The sequence below is a fragment of the Phacochoerus africanus genome, unplaced genomic scaffold (assembly GCF_016906955.1).
Source record: "Phacochoerus africanus isolate WHEZ1 unplaced genomic scaffold, ROS_Pafr_v1 Scaffold_25, whole genome shotgun sequence".
NCBI classification, from domain to species: Eukaryota; Metazoa; Chordata; class Mammalia; order Artiodactyla; family Suidae; genus Phacochoerus; species Phacochoerus africanus.
In genome coordinates this window covers 27475-51321 of record NW_025927397.1, presented here as the reverse complement: position 1 = coordinate 51321, position 23847 = coordinate 27475, and the positions used below count along the sequence as shown (strand labels likewise).

At 42.3% G+C, this 23847-nt stretch overlaps 1 pseudogene; it reads left to right on the top strand.

The window, feature by feature from the left end:
- The first annotated feature begins 15987 nt into the window (after window positions 1-15987).
- Window positions 15988-16540, top strand: LOC125119271 (ferritin light chain-like; annotated as a pseudogene).
- Window positions 16541-23847: the final 7307 nt, after the last annotated feature.

Sequence of the window (23847 nt, the reverse complement as noted above, 5' to 3'; positions counted from 1 at the left end):
CATTGGACTAGGAAGCCTGAATTCTGACCTTGGTTTTCCAGTTTATTTTCTGTGTGATTTGGACTGATCTCTGCCCTATTCTGAACCTCAGTTTCCTTGACTTTAAAATGGAAATAATAAACCCAGTACGGTGCCCCCCCCCCCCCCGCAAGGTTCGCGTGGGGTGAGGAGACGTAAAAGCAGCTTGTAAACTGTGCTCCACTATCCATTCATCCATTTAGTCATTAACATCCTGTAGCAGGCCGTCTGAGAGGGGCTGGGGGTACAGCGAGTGAGACCCCGTCTGTCCCAAAGGTCCCCAGCATTGTCTTGGCAACAAGTGCACAAACCTGTTACTGGAAAACCAAGTGAGATGAACAGAACAAAAGAACAGTGTGAGCGACCCCACATTGTGGGTGTGCGCTGGGTGGGTGGGGTCCAGGCAGGCTAAAGATTACATTTGAGCCACTTCCGGAAGAGGTGGGTGTTGTCCAAGTGTAGGGGGGAAGGGAGGAACTTTCAGCCAAATGGAACAGCCTTTCAAAGGCACCTGTGTCCCGTGCAGAAAGCCACTAAGAGTTCTGTGTGGTCATGAAGGATGGTCACCAGCATCTCCTCCGCCTCTCCTTTCAAGCACCTGTTAGGACAGCCCTGTCCTGCCACTTGGAAGTTAGGTGGGGCCTGTGGCTGGTGTCTGCCAATGACATGAGTAGAAGTAACCGCCACTGTCATTTCCGCAAGCCACGTGTGCCATTTACAATTTTCTAGGTGTCACACTGGCCACATGAGAAAGAGAGAGAGAGAACCCGATGAAATTAATTTTAGCAATATAATAAATACTTTAACCTAATATATTCAAAATATTATCCTTCACTGTCTAATAATACAAAAATATTAATGAGATATTTTATGTCATTTTCCACACTGCGTGTTTGTGCTGTGCTACAAGTGTGTATTATATTCTTATAAAACATTTCATTTTGGACGAGGCCTTTTTCTTTAATTTTTCATGGAATATTTATTTTTCAGTGAGATATATTCTCAAGTAAGTTAAATATCTCTCTGAGCTTCATTTATTTTATAGTGCATTTTTTTTCATTTTTTAAAGTTTTGTTGAAGTATAGCTGATTTACAATGAGGTGATAAATTCTGCTGTACAGCAAAGTGATTCAGTTATACATATGCCCACGCATTCATTCTTTTTCAGATTTTTCTCCCACATTATCACAGAATATTGGGTAGAGTTCCCTGAACTATAGAGCAGGTCCCCATTGGCCAGCCATTCCATATACTACAGTGTGCATATGCCAATCCCAAGCCCCTTTCCATCTCTCCCCTATCCCCTCCCACCTGTCCCCTTTCACAGCCCTAAGTTTGTTTGCAAAGGCTGTGATTCTGTTTCTGCTCTGCTTTCTGTTCACACTTTTCAAATGACCAGTAGCCACATGGGGCTAACAGCTGCCATACTGGACAGCACTGGCGTAACTGCTCCACATCCTTAGCTAGCGAGTGAAAGGCACAGAGCAGAGGCCCAGTGAACACTCTGTGAACATGTGGGATAGAGAGGAGCCATTGTTTCTCCTGAAAGGTAAGAGATTTCATTTGTTATTGAAACATACACGAACCAATACAAGCTTCATATTGTTTGAGGATGAGGCAGAGACAAAGGAGACTGGAAAGTAGGCAGAAGTCAGTTAACGGAAGGCCTTTCATAACTGAGACATTTGAATTTTATCCTGAAGGAAAGATAATGGATCTTCTGACACCATTCAGGCTTGATGGGCTCTACGTGAGTCAGGGAAAGTGACTAAGGAGCTGGTATAACATCCAAGCAGTGAGGCCTGGTACTGCAACAAAGTACATCTCCACTAGAAAGGCACACACACCTTTCCCCATCGACCTACAGATGGAGCAGCTTGTTGGACTCCATGTAAGAGGGGAATTTGGGGGCCCAGCCAGCAAGGGAACCATCAACCTGGCCTCTTATATTTGCTGCGGCTTCACTTTCATCTTGTAGCTATTGGCTGTGAGGCATGATTCCACAGATTCATCATGGTGGAAGGCTTTGCCCTCATGAAAAGGATTGTGGATCTATTTAAAGGTCACTTTCACATGTAAGTTCATTTTTTTCTTATTTTTCTTTTAGCCTGGGCCAGACCTCAGAAGCTCCAGCTTTTCAGCGTATTCCAGCTGGGGTGGGGGTTTTTCCTCCCTGTACTTTTTTCACCCACAAATGATACTCCATAAAACAAGAGACAAAAGAGAAAAAAAAAAAAGCAGTGATAGTTTAGATAATTCTGCACCATCCATAGGCAGGGAACTAGGGGCAGGAGTGGAATAGAAAGTCCACACAAATAAATCAGTGTTGATCTGAAGTTAACACATCAAAATCCATTCCATAGATCTGAACTACTGTATTTTGAGAATTTCAGCTGTTTAGCTTTTCAACAGGTATCAGGGAACACACTTTGGTCCTGCATTACCATAAAGAACTCTTTTTGGCTTTGTTTTCGTCTTTGTATTTTAGGCTGCACACGTGGCATATGGAGGTTCCCAGGCTAGGTGTCCAATCGGAGCTGTAGCGGCCAGCCTACACCACAGCCACAACAGTGGGGGATCTGAGCTGTGTCTGCGACCTACACCACATCTCATGGCAATGCTCAAACCTTAACCCACTGAGAAAGGCCAGGGATGAACCCACATCCTCAAGGATGCTGGTTGGGTTCATTAACCACTGAGCCACAATGGGAACTCTCATAAGGAACTCTTTAGGAAAATCTGATGAAAGTAGAGTCATAGTCATGAGAAAGATTTGTTTAAAAACTACTTTAGGCTTTTTCTTTGGGATTTTTGCACAGGAGGATGTCTGTCACAGTGACTTTCATATTATTTAATCAGCCATAGCTGTCACAGTAACGTGGATACAAAGCCCTTACACAGGCACAAAGGCATCAGGGATTACTTGTTAACTCCTCTGTAATGAAGCAGAACTTAAACTAAATCCGAGTTCTACCACTAACTTCCTATATCATCTCAAGCAAATCCAATAAATTTCTAAGCCTTGGTTTCCCCATCTTTAAGTCGAGGGCAATTTACACAGTAGTTGTGAAGACAGAGTGGAAAAAAACTGGCATGTTGACTGATGTTCCATAAATCTGTTCTTTATCTGAGTAAAGTAGTACATGGACTTGGGGCCGATAGACTTAGGATAAAGATCCAGCTCTGTCCCTCCCTAATTTGCATGGCCTGGGACAACTCACACACATCATTTGGCTTTGCTATAAAATGAGATGACAGTATTTTCCCCAATTAAACAGCATGGTGTATTCGACATTCAGTTTTGTCTTCCTCCTCTGAAAGCAGTCTGAGGCAAGGATTAAGGGGCTGACTTCAAGGTGGAGGTGCAAGACAAACAAGACCAAGGTAAAAAAGAAAAGCAGAAGTGAATGAAAGAAGTAGGTGAACTAATGTGATCTGTACTTTGCTAAGGCGCCACTTGTCAGGGTGAGCTGCAGAGGTGCTCATCCTGCAAGGCACACTCATTCCTTCAGCCAGTATAACTTTCCAGAAGGTTATACTCAGCACTCTCTTTTTCCTCCCTCTGTATCTACCTTTTTCCTCTTGGTCTCCTTTTCCCATTGATCAAGGTCTATCCCACAGGGAGCTTATGTCCCACACCTCTGAGTCATATCACTTGCCCTCGCCATAGCTGATCAGGGAAAAATTAATCTATCCCATGTGGACCAAAAGGCCTAGGCCTTGTGACCTCAACAGCTCAGAGAGCTCTGTGACCACAACAGCCCCAGAACGCCTCAGCCCTACTGTGCTGGGCTCTACTGCTGTGCAGGGGAAGATGGGCATCAGTGGCACAGAGCTGGAATGAGACTTCAATCTTTAAAAGATACTTGGAAAGCTTAAATGTGACACGTCCATTTTAGAAATAAGGAATTGGAGGCCCAAAGAGAGAAATCCACTTCTCTAAGTCACACGGCTACCATTGTCAAAGTCCCTTAAACCTGTGTTCCTCCACTTCTATATTCCATAATCTACCTGGCAATCTTGTCTGAAAGGAGATTCTGACCCTGTTGGTTTGAGCTGAGCAAAGATAGGGCCTGTGGACCACGTTTTGTGTAGCAAGGCTTTAAACGGCCAGTCGCCTTGGAAATCCACACTAAGCATCAGGTAAATGAGACTTCAGCACGTTTCCTCCTTTCATACACCACCTTAGTCGAGAATGGTCCCCCTCACCAGTCGCTTGCACCTGACTCTATCTTGCTACTGACCTTTGCTGAATTTGCCTGTTATTTTCTCACCACTGTCTTTGCCATCTTTGCCTTCACAAAATAGCTTGATGCTCCTCTCTTCTTTCTTAGCTAAGATTTAGGCTACCCTCACTATCACTTAAGCTATGCCACATGAAGTTGTGCTGAGGACACTTTCCCTCTACAGCTTGGGCCCAGGACCCTCCAGACGAGAGGCACTGCTTGTGGTCAGTGCTTCTAATGGGCTCTGCCAGATTCTTTTGTGTGAAGATCAAACCAATGAGAGCCCCCATCTTGCATGCACTTTACACTGTACCACCCAGCATTAATTCCAAGGTTTAATAAGGCCGAAGGGGATTTGTAGGGCACAAGAATATTTTTGTGCTGGAATGTGTACTTGTTCTCAAAAAATAAATAAATAAATAAATAAAAACCCACAAAGCTTATATTCAAAATGGAATAGTCTGGTTTCCTAAAAATCACAACCAAAATAGATTTTCTTTCCTGTTTACATATGAATCAGATTGTGCTTCAGAGTTACTGGTTTGCTCAATGAATGACCAGAAGCAGAGCTGAAAGTATTTGTGAAATGCCTACTATCTTCAATAGTGTAGCAGAGAGAACAGAATAGGCTATAGTTCATTGGCAAAAGAGAAACGGAGTCACTAAAGGAAGAACTGAAGAAGAAAGTGGTGAGTGTTGACTGGAGAACCACAGGGATTAGATTTCCCAAGCTCTTTGTTTACTATAACCTAGAGCAGATGGCTTCAGGCAGGCAGGGTTTCTCATGGTTAAGATTATGGGCTCTGTAGCCCAGTTGCATCAATTCAAATTCCAGCTCTACCATTTACTTTTTCTGTGATCTCGAACAAGTTATTAAGCGCCTTGGTTCCTTGGCTTCCCCAATTGTAACATGGAAATAATAATAGTACCCCTCTCATAGAGTTGGCATAAGAATTAAATGCATAAATCATTCAAACATAAGCCATTTAAATTTTTCCCACCACATAATAAGCACCCACAAATGTTAGCCAGCATGATGCCAGTTGAAACTTCATCGCTTTGATTCCCACTCAAGAGATTATATTGGCTTGTAAGTGAGAGTGAAGAGAGAAAACAAGAAAGTCTTAATAAATTTGAGAAGACTGAAATCAAACATCTTTTCCAACCACAAAGGAATAGATTATGGATATTACAGAAAATAAGCATTTATGCTAATTTTATCAGGAACCAAGATTTTTAGTGTATGAGAAAAGAGAAACAAGTGTAAATTCAACAAGTGTAAACTTTATATTACTATATTTGGAATGTCGATGTTTAGCTTGAACTTATAATTTTTAAATGGATTTTTAACTTTTCTATTATAGGAGTTCCCGCCGTGGCTCAGTGGTTAATGAACCCAACTAGGAACCATGAGGTTGTGGGTTTGATCCCTGGCAATGCCAGATGTGAGTTCGATCCCTGGCCTTGCTCAGTGAGTTAAGGATCTGGCGTTGCCCCGTGAGCTGTGGTGTAGGTTACAAAAACAGCTCAGATCCCGCATTACTGTGGCTCCGGCGTAGGCCTGCGGCTACAGCTCCAATTAGACCCCTAGCCTGGGAACCTCCATATACCACGGATGTGGCCCTAGAAAAGACAAAAAAATTAAAAAATAAAAAAAATTATCTATTACAATATTGCTGATTTACAATGTTGTGTCAATTTTTGCTGTACAGCAAAGCAACACATCCATATATAAAAAAGGAATGTGTGTGTGTGTGTGTGTGTGTATAATACATTCATATTATCTTCCATCATGGTCTATCAAAAGAGATTAGATATAGTTCCCTGTACTGTACAGTAGAATAAATATTTTTTTCTTTTTTGGCCATCGCTTAGCATACGGAGTTTCCAGGTCAGGGATCAGATCCAAGCTGCAGTTACAACCTACACCACAGCTGTGGCAACATCAGATCCTTAACTCACTGTGCTGGGCTGGGGATTGAACCTGTGTCCCAGTGCTCCAGAGATGCCACCAATCCCACTGTGCCTCCGCAGGAACTTCTAATTTTTTTTTATTCTTGCTCTTCCCACTAAAAGGCCTAAGACAATCATGGTCTCGTGACAGCAAGCATCCCTAGCACTCGAATTTACAGATTATAAAGACCATTCTCCTCCAAAAGAAATAGGGACTCTTCTGAAAAGTAGATGATGAATTAGAGCTGAAGCAAAAGAAAATTCCAAAAACTTCTTATACCAGAATGTAGGGGAGTTATCAAAAAGTACTGAGGATGTGATGAAAGGCCAATGTCTTGAAGTATGCTGCATATAAAACCCATGTGCTCAAAATTATACCCAACAGAAAAATAAGGAACCTCAGAACTCACAGTGTTCACCATTAGTTGTAACTAGGTACCAACTCCTAACTGAACATCAGCCATTAAAGGACAGAACGATTTACCCTGCCTTTCCTCAATGAAAAATGTTTTGGAGTAAACAGATGTTCATAGTTTGTGGGCATAATGGGTTTGTAGAGAAGAATTCCAGCCAATATATGGGAGAGGATGACAGCATTAGAAAAAGTGCCCATCTTCAACCGCTAGCAACATAATTGATTCAAGCAAAGATTATCTGTAAATGAAACCATTAGAGGAAAGTTTAAAGGAGATTGTGGAATGGAGATATTAGATAGCCACCATATGAAACCCTTGATCAAATTAGCATCATTAAAATTGTACAATCAGACTTCCTGTGCCCTTCTAGTGTGATGCAACGTCAAGTACACAGCACCAATGACGAAATGTTCTTGAAAAAACCTTGGACTTGAATCTCAGCAAGTCTTTAGAACTAACTTCTAGCTTATTGTTCATAGAAAGGGTAGATAAATCTGTTCAATGACACCACGATGAAGCAAACAGACACATTCTGAATGTGGGATTTTCCATAAGACCCAGTTTCTTTAATAAGAAAAGCAACATAAAAACAGAGGGAGCGGTGAGAGGGGCCAGGGAAGAGAGGCTGTTCTAGATTACTGGAGAGTTAAGAAACACAACGGCTGAATCCAGTACGTGTGGATTTGATTTAGATCTTGATATAAACAATAATAACATCACATTCTCAAGAAAATTGGAGACATTTGAATATGACACCAAGGCATGATAGTGAATTTCTTTAGGTATGATGGTACCTCAATGGTTCACTCAGAAAATGCCCATATTTCTATGAGATGTATCCTGGATTATTCATAAGTGAAATGACATGAGAACTGGGATTTGAAAACCCAATGATTGGGTGGTGTCGAGGGGGAAGGAGGCGATGAAGCAAAAAAGGCAAAATTCTGATATATGTAACATGCTGGTTATATGGAATCTATTATAATATTGTACTATATTATGCCATACTATAGTATTATTATATCGTTATTATAATTTCATTCTCACCACTTTTGTGTATGTATAAAAGTTTTTGTAATAAAAATATTTTTAAATAACATGTGAAAAATCTAGAATCAGACTTAATACACATTTTGTTAAAAAATATCTGCAACCTTTGATTTTTTTTTTTTTTTTTTTTTTTTACTGATAGCAAAACATTCCTGGTTTCATCACCCACCACCATGCCAAGGCATCACATTTTGTCACCATCCGTGTTGCTTTTGCTCTATTCTTGAACTAATTAGTTTGGATGAACTGCGTGTGTTCATTTGTCACCCACCAGACTATGGCTTGGGAGCAGGAACTGTCTTATTCAGCTTTGAACCTACAGCACTGGTAAACAGCCAGTGCTCAGGGTAGATGCATATGATAGGTAAATATTCATAGGAATCAACAAGAGATTGTTTAAAATGCTATTCCCTGGACATTAACTCTAGAACTTCTAAAGCAGAAAGTCTGTGTAGGGTCTGGGAAATATTTGGGTTTTTTGTAAATTTCCCAGTGATTCCTATGCACAGGGTTTGGAGCCTACACCTTGAGAAACACTTCTTTATCTGGACTCTATCAAACAGTCCTTCAGAATAGTTTTTTAGGGGAGCTCAGGAATAAGCAGTCAATAAACAAAAGAATGGCATATATACAGCTATATCCATCAGTTTCAGAGGCTCTGATTTCTGAGGTTAAGTAATGAGAAGGGCTGATCAGTAAATGTAAAGGGAGCAGAGCAGCTCCAAATGCAGCATTTGATTTCAATTTTATTTTTATTTAAATGGAAACTTCTGCGGGAGTCAAAAGCAAAGCTTCTTGATTACAGACAGAGCAGCCATGGATAAATATAAATCCTAGCTTTCCAGACAGCTTTGTGAGAGGGATAAGGCGCACACGGCACTAACTAGCATGATTATATAAGGCATGTGTTTATAATAAGACTTAAATGAATATGGGCTTCCTCAGAGTCCAATATAGAACATTTCTCATTCTCTCCCATCAGCCCCACAGGAATCTGTTTGCATCTTGCAGCTCATTGGTTGGAATAATATTGTTTCCACACAATTCCCCATCCCATGTCAATATATTGTTAGTGGTAGGTAAGTAGGTAACTCATGAGCCCAGAGTTGCCACCACTAGAGTTCAAGTAGAAAAGAAATGGATGATCATTGAATGATTCTGAAGCCTAAGAGATCCGACAATGGGTCTTGGAGAGGAAGGCCCAAGGGTTCTATCAATTCCTTTCCTCAGTTAACCCCTTATTCCTCCCAGTGTCCAAGCTTGGCAAATATTCTGCCTCTGTCTAAACTGCTCCACTTCCATGTCTCTGCCTGACCAGGTCCCACTCATCCACTGAGCCACAGCCCAAGGATCAGCTCTTTCAAGAAGAGTCCTCTGATGCCAGGCTGATTTAGAAGCTCCTCTCTGTTGTATTACAAGTAGTCTGAGTTTACCTCCATTATAATCAACTGCTAAATTTGCTATCCCTTCCTCCACTGTGAGAACCATATTTCACTCACTGCCTTATCCCAGGTAATTTGCATGAACCCAGCAGACTGCAGATATTCAACAAAAGCAATAAAACTGAATGAGTGAATCCTCAACTAGCACATCTAAGTTACTCCACTAACCTAATTCAAGTGCAATATAACCCTGAGTTGAAATATCAGAAACATTTTCAGGAATTACTAAAATATTGGGAGAATTAGATGCCAAAGACAGGAGATAATAATCACAAGGGTTATTTTTCAAAAAGCAACTAAAGGTAAATTTAAGAAACCATGAACAGAGTGACTTGTAACTGATTACTAGCAAAATTTAGGAACATTTTTAAAGCAAAGTGATCATTGGGATATACATAGTTTTTCAAGCCATAAATCCTGCCAAACTCTCTCTTCCATTCAAGCATCTGACAGATCTTCTATCATGTCCATGTGAAAATAAAAAAATGTTAGCAGGAAGATAATGCCATTTAGACAAATTTGCAGTTGGATAAATTTATGTATAAATGAATTATCAAGATCAGTCTGGAGGGAGCATACTGTCATCACTTCTTTGCCTTTCCTGTTTAACAATTGTACAAACTACTTGATAAAGATTCACAAAATAAACCCCATGAAATCCATTCATCCATTCAATAGATAACTGCTAAGCACTTGCTTTGTGCTTTCTCTTGAGGAGCGCATTGCATAGTCAGTAGCTAATTATACTACAGTGTGACAGATGCTAACACAGATGCTGAAGCAGAACCTCAAGAGGCTGACCTAGAAATCACAGTTGTTAATAAGAGTCCCAGGTAATCCTTGTTGTAAACAGACAAGATCTGGGTAACAATGGTAGATGACACACTAAAGTTTAAAAATATCTCCATCCAATGACACATGCACCTGCATGTTCATTGCAGCCCTATTCACAATAGCCAGGACGTGGAAACAACCCAAATGTCCATCAACAGATGATTGGATTCGGAAGATGTGGTATATATACACAATGGAATACTACTCAGCCATAAAAAAAGAATGGCATCATGCCATTTGCAGCAACATGGATGGAACTAGAGACTCTCATACTGAGTGAAATGAGCCAGAAAGACAAAGACAAATACCATATGATATCACTTACAACTGGAATCTAATATCCAGCACAAATGAACATCTCAGAAAAGAAAATCATGGACTTGGAAAATAGACTTGTGGCTGCCTGATGGGAGAGGGAGGGAGTGGAAGGGATGGGGAGCTTGGGGTTATCAGACACAACTTAGAATAGATTTACAAGGAGATCCTGCTGAGCAGCATTGAGAACTATGTCTAGATACTCATGTTGCAACAGAACAAATGGTGGGGGGAAAAAATGTAATGTATACATGTAAGGATAACTTGATCCCCTTGCTGTACAGTGGGAAAATAAAATAAAAATAAAATAAAATAAGTTAAAAAATAAAAATATCTCCATCCAAAAGTGAATAAATAAAATCAAAGAAAAAATTAAGAGCAAAACTTTAAAATATCTCCACTGCAAGAACAGTGAGTTGAAACCTAAAAAGAGAAGGTAACAATTAGTAGTCTTAAATATGCAAAAATTGGGCTTTCCCAATTACACAGCAAATAGTGTATTTGACCTGGTTGGCTACGGTCTATTAAAGGAAGGTATATCCACATATCTTCAACTTACTATCTTTCCTAAAGTTGTAGATAAAAATAGTGTAACCATAGCCATATAATTTCTTGAGTCTTAGTGTCCTCATCTATCTAGGACATAATAATAGGTTCTGCCATTGAGAGTTGTGTAGAGTCTCCAGGTCTACTTGTGTGGGAGAAAACTAAATAAGATCATTTGCTCATCAAATACTTATTGACTGACTACCACAGTCCCGTGAAAGGCTCTGGATATGTGTGAAGCACTTTTCATCATGCTTTGCACATAGTATAGATGCCAAAAAAATGAAGGCTATTATTTTATTATTATTATTATTATTATTATTATGCACAGTTATAATGATTCTGGTTATCCATCTGCCATCTAGAAACAGAAACTGCACCTGCTTTTTCAGGCTCAATAATAGGAGGGTCTGTGCTGGGCTACTATAGTTAGCACATCGTAAACCCCTTCAGGGTGCTTTCCTTATCAAGCCTCATCGAGAGTTCCATCCAGAGACAGACTCTCAGGATGGTGTCCACTGCTAGACTTCTTAGGACAAGCCACTGTTTTCAATCAAGACCCAATTAGTCCCTGACTAGACCAGCCTTCATAGAAATTCCTCCCCTCTGAACTTCTAAGCCTTGCTGGTCTGTAGCACAATCTAGCACTTAATTTTACCAAGTAGAAAGAATGCTTAGTATTATTTTTAAAGGTAAATTAGTTAAGAGATGTGGCTTTTTGGAGTCAGACAGTCCTAAGAGTATGACATGTTTCCATTCAAATAGAGATAAAATGTTGCAGAACAGGGAATGACATTTATCTTGGAGGCTTGCAGGAACATCATGACCTACATAAACAGCTGCAAGAACAAAGGATTCTAACACCAAGAAGTTTTCAAAAACCAACACCTCCTCCCCTTTTGGTATAAAAGCAGCCCAAATTCTGACTTGAGTAAGAGGATTCTCTAGGACCATCTTTTCAGACTCCTGGCTTTCCAAACAAAGTCATTTTTCCTTCCCCCAACACCTTCTCTCTGGATTTATTGGCCTACCATGCAGTGAGCAGAATGAGCCTGAACTCAGTAACAGCTGGAATTCACTAAATGGTAGTGGTTAAGAAGAATAGCTGTTCAGTGGTTCACAGCTGGTTAAAAGTCCTCCATGAATTGAGCCAGAAATTTCCTTCCTCTAACTTTGTTCTTCTCAGTGGTCTGCCTCTGAAGCCGGCCCTCAGTCAGTTTACTTCCTATCTTTCTCTAGGGAAGTGCTTCAGATAGTTGGAGAGAAGAATAATATCTTTGCAGGATGACCAATCATCCTGGTTTGCCCAGGACTCAGGGGTTTCTGTGATGTAGGACTTCCAGTACTAAAATTTGGAAACTTTCAGGTAAACCAAAATGGTTTATCACCCTAATTCCTTTTCTGTTCTCCTCCAGGCTGTATATTGCCATGACCTTCAAATATTGCTTTTGTGACCCATGTGTGGTCCCCTTGTCGCCCTTTTCTTCCTCCTTATAAGTGTTGTTTTTTTGTCAATGTTTCTCTTGGTGTATAGCACAAAAACATTTATGCTGCAGTATAGATGTGGAAGATTTTTCTCTTGTGATATATGTCACTGGTTTTTCTTTTCTTTTTTCCATCTCAAGTACAAAGATCATTCTCCTAAGTTCAAAGTTTGCTCTGTGTAAGATCCCCTGGTTTCTTTATTCTTTGTTGTCTACATTCCTGACTTTCTGTTTCCTCTCTTCCAATTAGGCACTCACTCTAATGTGAGAAAGATTACATGAGAGTTTATGTCACTGTCAATCATCTAATTGTATTTTATGCATGTATTTTTCAACTGGCATAAATGATATTATGCTATAAAGTTCATTTTCTCTTTTTTAAAACTAAAGGCTACTACTAAGATCTGTCTACATCACCATGTGGACAAGCATTTCCTAGACTACAATTGCTGCATAGTATTTCTGAGTATATATACAGCTCATTTTCTAAATCCATCCTCTCAATGGTGGTAAACAGGTGACCTCATATTCCTAGCCTGTTACATATAACATTATGATGAGCATTCTTGGTTTTTGTTTTTTTGGTTTTTTTGGTTTTTTTTTTTTTGTCTTTTTTGCCTTTTTTAGGGCCACTTCCTGCGGCATATGGAGGTTCCCAGGCTAGGGATTGAATCAGAGCTGTAGCCACCGGCCTACACCAGAGCCACAGCAACATGGGATCCAAGCCGTGTCCGAGACCTATACCACAGCTCACGGCAACACCGGATCCTTAATCCACTGAGCAAGGCCAGGGATGGAACCCACAACCTCATGGTTCCTAGTCGGATTCATCAACCACTAAGCCACGACGGGAACTCCATGATGAGCATTCTTATTCACCTCCTCTTTAAAAGAAATCCCCCTTCTTTATTTTTAGGGCCACACATGTGGCATATGGAAGTTCCCAGGGTAGGGGTCAAAACGGAGCTGCAGCAGCTGGGCTACACCACAGTCACACGAGATCCAAGCTGCATCTACACCACAGTTCATGACAATGCCAGATCCTTACCCACTGACCGAGGCCAGGAATCAAACCCGCATCCTCATAGATACTACTCGGGTTCATAACCCACTGAGTCACAATGGGAACTCCCAAGAGAAATTCCCCTGGTTCCGTTTTAGTTACCAGAATCACCTTGTACTCATTTAGCCAAAGAGGTATCTAATGGAGAGAATTCTTATTTTTAAATGGTTGGAAGAAAGCAGGATTTATGCTGAGCTTCCAGGAATGACACCTAGAACCACACAGCAGAACTGGCCCACAGGGGAGCAATAGGGCCAGAGGACCTGGAAACCAACACCACCTCTCTACAACCAGGGATGCTCATTGTTCGGTTTCCTGATACCATGCTAGGACCAGATATCAGGACTTCTCTATAGCTTCTGAAAAATAAACTGCAGTAATCTAACAGTCTTTGTGACTACAGATTTCAACAAAATAACAGACAGAGCAGAAACAAGACCTCTGCCTCATGATAATCACTTCCACCTTCCAAATACCTCATACATAGATTATTTAGAGGAAGCTAAGTCATTAATGGAACCTGAATTTAAAAAAGGGCATCTGGAGAATACATTTTTTTACCTTTCTATCCCCTGGCATGCAGGAAATCATGCTCCAAGTGAGACAGAAGGAAGTTGAGTGAACCAATCTATAGAAATTGCCACAAACCAAGAGTGAAACTGACAGGTTGTAGGCACAAACAAACTCAATTTGCTCAAGTAGTGCCAGATTGTTCTGCAAAATGACTATTTAACTTCATATTCCCACCTACAGTGCCTGTAGGGTCCCAGTCTCCTTTTTCCTGACAACACTGGGCATTACAAAGCTAAAATACGTTTGCCAACCTAGTTATGACGCCAAAGTAAAAAGTTCCTTTTTCGTGTTACACTATCCCCTTGGAGCCAATTGAACTTGATTTCTGATCAAGTTCTGATTTTTTTTATTCTGGTGTCTCTGACGTGAACTGCTACCAAATTCATTCTCCTCAAGCTCCATTGTATATGCAGTCTTAAAATCTAGACTTGACATTTATCTTTATTAAATATCTTGCAAATAGTATTAGGGCCCAGTGCCCTTGTTTATCAAGATTATTTTAAAATCTTCCTAACTGTTGTCTGTTTTTAACAGCTTCCTTTCAACTCTGAGAGTCGAAGGAAAGAGAAAGGGTGTGAATTTCTATTTTTCACACAAGAAGTTCAGAGAAGCTAAGTAACTTGCTCAAAGCCACCCAGTGATAAATGCAAGAGGCATGCTTTAACCAGGCATGTCTGAAACAAAGCCGTTCACATGCAGGATCATGTCACACTTTGCAAAATCATACAGCACGTGGGATATCTGAGACTCCCCTTGGTTTAACAATTTAAAACATTATTTTCAGAATTATAACAGTCCTTTTTTATGGGTTTTGTACATAAAGTCTAATTGAAAAGACACCAAATGTGACCTAATGGAAAATTTTCAAGATCTTAAAAGATATTATTGAAGAAACGAGTTTCTCATTTAAAAATGATCCAAGACAGGAAAAGTGTGTTTTCTGTGACTTCTACACTTTCACATATGCTGTTCCCTGGAAATCTCCTTTCTCCACCTGGACAATTCCTGCTCATCCTCCAACACCCAATTCAAGGTGATTTTGTCTGTTTTGTCTGCTCAGATCCCTTCAGAGATTCAAATCTAGGCACTTTGCTTCCAGAACCCACCCTCTTGACCTTTATATGCAAGAATTGGTGTGGAGAGAAACAGAAACAAACACAAAATATGATGTGACATAATGCTGTGTATGTCTCATAAATGATGTAAAACAAAGGCACAGAGAGGAAGATGCACCTGATTCAGCTGACAGAGTCATGGGAGCTTTTTAAAGGAAGTGATTGTTGAATTGACTCTTGAAGGAGCAAGATTTGCCAGGTGGACAAAGTAGAGGGAATTTCGGACAGAGAGAACACCAAAGGCAGAAAGGAATGAAAGGCATCCTTCTCCTAAAAGCTTAACGATGGACTCTTATCCCAAATATCAGTCAATTAAAGGGAATTTTTTTTAATAACTCTGGATCTTAAAGATCATCTTTTAGTAAGTCTTTACTCTTATAGAGAAAAAACTATCTTGTTGATCACTAATCAATGAATGGTACAGCTAGGATTGATGGAAATACAAATTCTCTGGGGAAACTGGGGCTCTTGTTAAAAACACAACTTTCTGGGCCCCCTGGAGCTTCTTATTCAATGGATCTGGGATGAAGCCAGCAACTTGTAATATTTAACAAGTACCCTAAGGAGATTCCCATCAACGGAGAAGTTTGGCAAACACTGGGCTAGCTTGGGCCCTGACATCTAGCACTCCAACAACAACGTTTTGCAGAGGAGAAAAACTCCAGCCAGGGTTAGCTTCCTAGTCAGTCAACAATTAAATCATGTGATCCACTGCCTTAGACAACTCTAAGACCATATTTCACTGAAAAAATTGGCAGTCCCACAGATCTTTTCTTTTGCTTCAACAGTGTTTGGATGGAACAGACCCAGAAACACCTGTTCCTCCAGCCTCCAACCATCCTCCAATCTTTTTTGCCAGTCACAACTTTTGGAACCAACCACTCAGCTATCCTAGGCCTCCTGAACCAGCCAACACCGTGTTTTCAGTTTATCTCCTTATTGCTAATCAACCATGAGCTCCCAGATTCTTCAGAATTATTCCACCGAGGTGGAGGCCGCCATCAACCACCAGGTCAAACTGAATCTGGGGGCCTCCTCCACCTACCTCTCTTTAGGCTTCCATTTCAACCAAGATAACAGGGCTCTGGGCGGCTGAGACCACTTTTGCCACGAATTGGTCAAGGAGAAGTGCAAGGGTGTTGAGCATCGCTTGAAAATGCAAAACCAGTGCTGCAGCTGCACCCTCTTCCAGGATGTGCAGAAGCCATCTCAAGATGAGTGGAGTAAAACCTGGGATGCTATGGAAGATGCCCTGCTCATGAAGAAGAACCTAAACCAGGCCTTTTGGGATTAGCATGTCCTGGGTTCTGCCCACACAGACTCCCAACTCTCTGACTTCCTGGAGAGCCACTTCCGGGAGAAGCAGGTGAAAATTGTCCGAGGAGATGGGCAATCACCTGATCAACCTCGGCAGGCTGGATGGTCCCCAGGTGGAGCTGGAGTATGTCCTCAAAAGGCTCACTCTCAAACACAACAAGGAGGTTCTGGAGCCCAAGGGCCTTTGAGAAACCTCCTCTGATGTCAGTGCTTCTGCCTAAAGTTTCTCTGCAGGCACTAGGCAGATTTTTTTAAACTATCCTGGGGTCATCTCCCAAGACTTGGACCAAATGGAAATAGTAAAGCTTTTTGCAGCAAAACAACAACAACAATAATAATAATAATATGAAGTCAGCAGCCTTGTACATTTCTCTTTAGAAACCTAATGCCTGACACTTTCCCTGCACTGTCTCACCCAATCCCCTCAACAATGCTGCCAGGTAGATATTTTTCTACATTATGCAGATTTGGGAACTAAAACTCAGGAGGTTTGGGAAACTTGAGGTCACACAGCTTACAGTAAATTGCCAAATCGGAATTTGAACCCAAATCCATTGGAATCCAGAGCCCATGTTCTTCCCATTATCCTTGCTTCTGGAAGGGTCTATGGCATATTCTGTCTGACAAAGTCAATCTATATGCAAATGTCTAGCCATAGCTGAAGTCTGCATGCCTTTACTTAGGATCTCTCCATTTTGGGTTGACCTTTCACTGACCTCTCCTCCCCCACCCCACCTGCTTCACCCCAAAAAGCCATCCTGTTTTCTCCTTGCCACTCTGCTGCAATTTTCCACCAGGATTATTTGTGTCTATAACAAGCAAGGCCACACCAATGTCTGGCATTAAAAGAAGCATAAGCCTTCATTCCTAAGGTAATGAGACCTTTTTTTCCAAGTTCCTTCCTCCAAAGTTCATGAACTTAATAAAAAATAAGACTGGCTCTATTACAGCCCAGACCTCGGCTGCAGGAAGCCAGGGCTGACTGAGTAAAGGCAGTGCCTGAATGAAAAAGAAAATGCATTCATAGATCAGCACTGTCTTTGCCTTTCACTGACCAAATCCATGAAAAGACACAGTAGGAGGCACCGCAGCCCACATCTGAACTTCCTGGTTACACACTGCAGGTGACATTCGTACCACAAGGACAAAGTGGACCTTGATATAGAGATGTTTGCAGTATTTTCTCCCCCTTGGAAGTAGAGCTTTGGAGACGCCTGTTGCTCAGCTCTTCAAAGGTAGAGGTTTTCATCCAGAAAATCCCCACACAGAATAGTGTGAAAGACCCAGAAGATGGTAGAGGCCATTACTCCAGTCTGTTTCTCATTGGGTTCTTGTTCCTCAATGCCGGTGGCCATTGCCACACTCCCCTGCAGCTGCCCAGTGATGGTCCCACAATGGCCCTCAGCAGCACTTCATCGCTCCAAAGGGCTCTTCCTCTGATGAGACTCTGAAGTCCACTATCCCCCATTAGTACCCACAATGCCTAACAGCTCACTTGCATAACCACTGCTCTGAGGCCTCCCTGGACCGTCCAGGAACTTGACTCACCACCATCAGTCCCCTCTAACATTCGCATGTCTGTTTGGAGGACATGTTCTGAGTACCCATAATGCTCCTAGCTTGAGGGAGTCACCTTGAATAAGATCCACCTCTGCTTTCCCACCAGCCTCATCTCTTTCCCTGCCCAACCTCTCCTCTCACCAACATGCAGACCCTTCATTCTCCTCCACCCAGTCACTCATCTTCTCTGCTCTGGCTGCCAAGCTGCTGGAGAAGTTGATCTAACAATCCTGAACTGCACCAGAAAAGAATTAGCCAACTCTGCCTTGGCTTCTGTTTCTACATTGCAAGGCTACAGTGAGAAACAGAGGAGGAAAGGACTCTAAACCCCCTAATACACTGTGTAACACAAGTAGGTGTTCAGGAGATAGCCCCACGCCACCCACCTGATGTCTGAATTCCAGCCGTCCATTCAACCACTCTGTACTCTGAGACACAGCCCCTGCATCAGGAAAATGGATGCAAAATAGCAAACTCTTCAGGTCATAGAGGGGATTCATGATCAATCATATCAACACCCTTATTCCATTGTGCCTTCCCTAAATGAAAGTAGTCTATCCAGGCTTAGGATCCCACACCATTGCCTGGGTTCAAGGTATTTCTGATCTTGCATCAGGAAGCTCCGCTGATGACAGGTTTAAGACCTGCTAGGCTCTTAGAACCTGTGCCATTGCCTCCTAATTCTCCACTAAGGCCATTGAAAAGCTTGTAGAAAGATACAGAAAAAAAACTCTTAGGAGCCCCTGCAGCCCTGGAGGTTTGGTGCAAGGAAATATAACATCTCTGTGCCCAGAGCTCATTGCTCCAGGGCCCTCAGCCCCCATCCCAGATGCGGTGGGCAGCAATGATGAGGAGTGGGTTGCATTTCCTATGAATTAAGCCATCGGGCAGGAGAACAATGTCATCATTGATGGGGAAAGGTCGCTGAAATTCCAAGGACACTTGAGGCCTTTCACTGAGTTGAGACAGAGATGCCTAATGTTAATCCTACGTAATTTGAGTCTCTGACAACCCACTTTCTAATGGGCCTGCTGGCAGCTCAATTGGCCATTCACTCTGATTCAGTGCATCCTCAAGGAAGTGGTTTGGAAGGAGGGGAACGCTCTTTTTTTTTTTTTTTAATCTGTGGTCCAAAACTCCCCCAGAATATATTAGCACAGGCCATTCTGGTTCTTGGGAGGAAAATGCTTTACTCTATTCAAGACTTAGTTTGGGGGGTGGGGGGGTGGGCAGGGGGAGTCCAACCTCCAAACAGAGTGAAATCAATGTTCTTTCACTTATTAAAGACACATTAATGGGGCACACAATGTAACAAACACATAGGCTACTTCTGCCGCCCTCTTTATGGTGGTTTCTGGCCAGCAACCTTGACTCTAAGGCCTATCTCTTTGCCCTGGTACTTTAAAGTTCATTCCTTTATTTGATAAATGCTTAATGTGTGCTTCTCTTTCTTCCAGACACTGTAGTGAGGGAGAAAACAGCCAACAAGACAGAGCCATTCTCTCCCCTTGCACAGTTTATTGACAAACTGGAAAGTCAAATATGACTTTACTCATTAAAAGTAAGGGCCATGGACATCATGCTAGCGGAAGTTCAGGCCCCTCTGAGAACGTACAGCAGGGCCTCTGCAAGGGGAGGAAACGAGGGGAATTTGAAGAGGATCTTTGGAGAAAGTGACATGTCAGCCGGGCCTGGACAGAAGTTATCCCAGGGACACGGGAGCAGTAAATAAGGGGCACGAAAGGAAAGCGCTGTCCCTGGGCTCTTGGGAATAGGGAGTGGGAGAGGCGCGAAGTGTGGCTGAGGCAGAGCCAGCCTATGGAAAAGGCTGCCTGTTCCATTCACAGCAGCTTCCCAGTCTGCATAGTCTCCAGGCCCCCTTTAGCTGCAAGCTTTGCAATCTACAGTCCTCAGTAAGAGCCCAGCCTCCAGAGCCACAGGTGAGGCCCAGCTTCCCAGGGGCTGCTTGTCAGGGAGGGGAATTCAGACCACTTCCACTCACCACTCCAGGGTCTGATTCCTATGATGAGAAGAATCGGTGTGACAAATTAACCCATATTTCTTCAAGTCAAGAGGAAGGAAACTCATGTGTGATAGAATAATTTATTAGTTGGGAATTATTAATCCACTGGGAATGCACCATCCTAAGGTATTAGAGACAATACTATTTGTCTGAAGTTAGGATTTACCCTATTAAAGCAAGTGTAGTTTCCTCCCTAAGAAATCTTTTTGCCTAAATAGAAAAATCAGCCGACTATAATACACAGAATTTCCTGCTTGAACTCAACATATTGGATTTCTATCTAGTTTTTCACCTTTCAGGATAAATTATTTTTTGTTAAGTTATTTCATGTCAAACAATGTGCCAATAAAAGACATTTAAATGATTCATAGTAATTAAACAGAAATACAATTTTAAAAAAGAAGAATCAGGGCACAGGGAGGAGGCACCAGTTGTCCAGTGAGTGGGACCCGTGGTGTAGTGTTTAGGACATGGTGAGGTCAGCTTCCCCACTCCTTTCTTTATCTTCGCTAGCAAGGAAATGACCTTGAGGAGAGGAGGGCACTTGAAGTGAACTCTTTGTCTCCCTGAGTTCTCATCTCCTGGGCTTGGATTAAACTCTGTCCCAGAAATGAGAATTTCTGCAGATAAAACTTTGAGGAAGCATGAAGAACAAGAGCAGAGTTGAAGGATAGGGGCATGGCTAACATTATTTTTATTTTCAACAATGAGAAAAAAGTAGACACAGTAAACATCAGTAGTGACCTTGACACCAAGACCAAGCCAGGATGGAGACAGGTGATCAAAGAGAAGGCCCCCAGACATCAGAGAGGAAGCAGCAGTGACCAGGAGAGCAAGATCACTCAGCTGGCTGCCTTTTTGTTGACAGGAGTTGGTAGCCCAGTGGAAGTCCAGGGTTTCTCTGGGAGTCAATGAAACACATGCCAAACTCTTCCTTGTCAATCCCTTAAGATACATTCCACAAATATATGCCAAATGTGGTGTATCTGCAGAGTAAAGGCCAGAGGGTATGACAGCACAGAAAAGAGTCACCTACCCCAGCCTGTCGCACATCTGAAAGGCTCCCTGAGAGATGGCCTCCTGAGCAGGTGAAGCACCTATCCTGCTGAGGGTGGGGCAAAGGGCAGAAGCAAGTAACACAGCATGCTGCAAACTCTGCAGCCAGACAGCCTGGGGTCCAAGGGAGCCCTGCCGATTACTAGCTCTGCAACCCAACCCTGGGCAAGTTCCCCTACCCTTCTTGTGCCTCAGTTTCCTCATCTTTAAAATGAGAATAGTATTTAGCTCACAAGTTTGATGTGAAAATTTAGAAAAGGAATCAATACAGAGTCATCATGGCTCAACTGAAACGAATCTGACTAGCCTCCATGAGGACACAGGTTCGATCCCTGGCCCTGGCCTTGCTCAGTGGGTTAAGGATTCGGCATTGCCATGAACTGTGGTGTAGGTCACAGATGCAGCTCAGATCTGGCATTGCTGTGGCTGTGGAGCAGCCAGTGGCTACAGCTCTGATTCGACTCTAGGCTGGTAGCCTGGAAACCTCCATATTCCGTAAGTGCAGCCCTAAAAAGACAAAAAAAAAAAGAAGAAGAAGAAGAAGAAAAGCAGTTATACATGCAAAGTGCTTAGGACAATACCTGGTAAGTGCTATAGACATGTTAGCTATGATTAAAATGTGTGGTTAAGGTTTTTTTTAAAAAAATTAATAGACTTTTTATTTTTTTAAGCAGTTTTAGGTTTATAGAAAAATCGAGCAGAAAGTACAGAGTTCCCATAGAACTCTCCCTTCCACACACAATTTCCCCTACTTTGGCACCTTGCATTTGTTAGTACATTTGTTACTATTTATGAGCCAATACTGACACATTGTCATTAACTAAAGTCCACAGTTTCCATTAGGGTTCACTCTTTGTGTTGTACATTCTGTGGATTTTGACAAATGCATAATATCATTGGCCATTGTGGAATCATACAGAATAGTTCACTGCCCGTCCCAAATCCTCTCTGTTCTATTTGTTCCCTTACCCAGCCCTAACTCCCGATCCCCTGGCAACCACTGTTTTCTGGTATTTTGTTTTGTTTTGTTTTACTGTCTCCACAATTTTACCTTTTGTAGAATGTTATATGGTCAAATCATACAATACAGTATGTAGTTTTTTCAAATGGCTTCTTTCACATAACAATATGCATTTAAATTTTCTCTATGTCTTTTCTTTAAGTTTTGATCAGGTATATTCATGCCAAGTTGAATGACAGTACTCAAAGGAAGCTGAATAAAGGGACTTTACCTTGTCACTCTGAGGAAAGTGCTGCTAATATTTGCCTTTGGAACTCTGCTATTTCATCCTCCAGTGAAGTGCCACCACTGAGACGTTTGCCTCTAAGTGACTCCTTTAAAATACAAACATTCCTGGGAGGTCATATGTTAAATATTTCAGGCTTGGAAACAGCATCGTTCAGATTGAAGGAGCTTTAACATCAAATGTTCCCAAACTGTTCTTTTAAAGATGGGACTCGGAAGGAGAGGTGACCTAACACAGCCAGAAACAAGTGACGTCACTCATCTAGGAAGTCACCTGTCACTTGAGTGTAGGCTTGGATAGGTAGGAGCAGTAAGGTAGAACCACACAGTCTGAACTGAAATTTTTAAATACAAGTTTTAACAAGATCTTTTGAATTTCATCCATGAACATATCCAGCTACAATCACTTAATTATTTCATGCATAACCTGTATCAATAATAACAATATTAAAGTAAGTCAGGGCTGGAGTTACTGTCGTGGCGCAGTGGTTAACAAATCCGACTAGGAACCATGAGGTTGCGGGTTCGATCCCTGGCCTTGCTCAGTGGTTAAGGATCCGGCATTGCCATGAGCTGTGGTGCAGGTTACAAATGCGGCTCAGATCCCCCACTGCTATGGCTCTGACGTAGGCCGGTGGCTACAGCTCTGATTAGACCCCTAGCCTGGGAACCTCCATATGCCGCGAGAGCAGCCCAAGAAATGGCAAAAAAACAAAATAATAATAATAATAAAGTAAGTCAGGACTATTCATTTACTGACATATATTTATTGGATGCCTACAAAATATAAGACAATAAGCTAGGTATGAAAAAAATGCAGGTAAAAATAATACAAGCTTGCAGAAAGAAGGAATCAATGACTGCCTGGGGCAATCCAGGAAGGCTTCCCCAAAGAGGTGGCACTGGATCAGGCCCTGAAGGATGAGCAGATTTAAGTGGATGGGAGGGACACTAGAGCGAACCTGGGATGAGGAACATGTGTGATGTTTATCCAGGAGTAATGAGATGTTCTGTGTGGCAAAGAAGAGGGCACACTGGGGTATGACACAAGTGAGGCTGCACACTCCCAGGTAAAAGGTCCCAAGGTGACACAAGTGAGGCTGCACACTCCCAGTTACAAGGTCCCAAGGAGACACAAGTGAGGCTGCACACTCCCAGTTACAAGGTCCCAAGGAGACACAAGTGAGGCTGCACACTCCCAGTTACAAGGTCCCAAGGAGACACAAGTGAGGCTGCACACTCCCAGTTACAAGGTCCCAAGGAGACACAAGTGAGGCTGCACACTCCCAGTTACAAGGTCCCAAGGAGACACAAGTGAGGCTGCACACTCCCAGTTACAAGGTCCCAAGGAGACACAAGTGAGGCTGCACACTCCCAGCTACAAGGTCCCAAGGAGACAAAAATGAGGCTGCACACTCCCAGTTACAAGGTCCCAAGGAGACCTGTAGGCTGCAGAGGTCTAGGCTGGGCAGAGCCGTCAGAAGGCCGACTCCTCCACTTCACCACCGTTCCCAGGAACCAGGCTGCTCCACTGGGGTCAAATGTGCAGCCACCGCCTGAACACTGGCCAAAGGCTGCCTACAGCAGGTTCTTAGAGAACTCAAGGACTC